The 2,176-nt window shown below is 34.9% G+C and overlaps 1 pseudogene; it reads right to left on the bottom strand.

Moving 5' to 3' along the window:
* Window positions 1–330: 330 nt before the first annotated feature.
* On the bottom strand, window positions 331–1,070 carry LOC149204839 (26S proteasome non-ATPase regulatory subunit 8 homolog A pseudogene; annotated as a pseudogene).
* Between the last annotated feature and the right edge of the window lie 1,106 nt (window positions 1,071–2,176).

Here is a 2,176-nt window from a genome sequence, read left to right as displayed (position 1 = left end):
GGCACTAAGATTTGACTATTGTTTTTATTATACCGAACAGATTTATTAATGGCTTTTGTTTCTTCTTGTGTTGGGTTTTCTCTTGGCCATTTTTCTAGTAGAGAATTGGCAAGGGTGGAAGTACTAATTGCGATGGATTATTTGGGTTTGACTCGATGACCCACATTTACGAGCATTCAATTAGATATTATTTGACAGTAAAAGAATATTCAATCAAGTTATATTTTCGGCATTTATCAAGTTATCACTGGATTTTTCCTTTGTGAACACCCTCTACCAGACTATTTGGCTTCTCCTTGCTGTTTTCATATGATATGGTGTGATGAATGATTATAAACTCAAAATATTTTGCAATTTTTTGTAGATGAAAGGCTCATGAGAAAACGCGTTGACTTGAAGATCCTCATGGACCTTGAATGTGAGAAAGACAAATATCTTCGGGCATAGAGTAAAGATTTGCTTAGCATCTTGTAGTGATAAATAATCATATGCCTTCTCACTGCAACTTGCGATTTCATCTCTGACAGTTTTTACAAGAAGTTCCATGAAATAAACATAAGTTTCCTGTGGGACTGCCTTCCGAGCATTGAGAACACGATTATAGGCACTTTTCATGAATGATTTCTCTAATTGACAACATGATTAATGCATGGATTCTCAAGTGCCTCAAGTGAAAGGAGCTCCAACTATGTGTGAAATTCTGAAATTCTATTTTGCACCAGAAGACACAGTAAATTGAGCCCTGGGATTAGACATTCCTGAGCAGATGGTGGAATAAGATCTCTTGTATCTGTGTAATATAGCTTCAGCTACAAGAAGTCCCTCTCAAAGGCATCTTGATCTTTATTTTTTACACTGAGAACAACAACATGCTCAAAAATATCCCTTGCTAGCGTCAGTTCATGAATCACTGCAAATGATTCACACTACATGGGAGGGAGGGTTGGAAATCCTGTCAACATAACCTTCAGTTGAGACAGTAAAGTTGAACATGTTGACAGATCATTTCTGGTATAAATAACTTTGAATAAAATGAATACTTGAGATACATCCAAGAGTTTATCTTCCATGTCTTTCCTTTCTTTGAAACAAAGATAATCTGCTATTTCAACACATTCAAACCCTGCAACTAGTTACTAAGAAGACTTTCGCTGCAAGTTAAAGCCAAAGGGAAAAACTAAATAAGAAATAGGTTCAACAAGAAAATAGTTATAAAAAGGTTAGCTCTAAGCCTTGTGATGTTGAATCCGTAGTTCAGATATCTTTACAGTCTCTGATGTTCCGAAGATTTCTTAGAGGCAGAGGAGTGGAAGAGTATTGCGAGCAGGGGTAGCATAGAGAGCTAGATAAATAAACCCATGGCTTTGAGCATCTGTCAAAGGAAATAACACTAAAGGTGGGCATCTTTTATCAACAAAAATAATACAGAAAAATTCAAGCCTTCAACCATCCTTCAAGGCCTTGATAGGCTCAATAGTGAGGGATTATTTTTAAGTAAGGAAAATTGATGAGTTCCCACAAATTATCGAGGAAGGATAAAGTTAAGAAATTAATGAATACTTTTTTGATGTGAGGTATAGACTGGTTATATCTATAGTGAGTAATGTTGGTCACTCAATTTAATCTTATATGTCGGTTATGAGGTAACTCTTATGCATATGTAGTGGATTACAGTCATTATTTCTAGTTGGTTGGAGGATTAAGTATTTGCATTTAAGTCTTGGTACATGCATTGAATAGAGATATTGCACACTGGTTATTTGGTGCACATTTACAAAGGATATTGCAGTAACATTGAATTGTGAGTGGCTTTTGCTTCTTCCTCATTGGTTAATAGTTGTGATCGGTTTCTTTAAACTGTAAGTTTGATAATGAAGAAAATGACTAGACTTGATAATGCATTAGAGTTGTTAAATACTCTGATACGTTTTTGTGTTGATGGGATGGTGAAAATAAGTAAGGACACTCTTTCTAACATTAAATTTTGTGTACAAAATGCATAAGAAAACATGGAATTTTTGCGGTTGGAGTCCTGGTTCCAGTGAGATGAACTTTAACATATTTCATTTGAGGTTTTACCTTTTGGGATTTGTCATTCTAAATTTTCTTCTTCTCAAAACAATCCTTTGTTCAAGATTAAAACAAACACCCATCAACAACCATCAAGTGATAAAAT

Source organism: Pinus tabuliformis, chromosome 1_2, assembly GCF_031772625.1.
Source record: "Pinus tabuliformis cultivar Carrire ecotype Pingquan chromosome 1_2, CPIR1, whole genome shotgun sequence".
Taxonomy (NCBI): domain Eukaryota; kingdom Viridiplantae; phylum Streptophyta; class Pinopsida; order Pinales; family Pinaceae; genus Pinus; species Pinus tabuliformis.
Note: the sequence above shows the minus strand (reverse complement) of the source record. Positions and strands in the feature narration are given on the sequence as shown.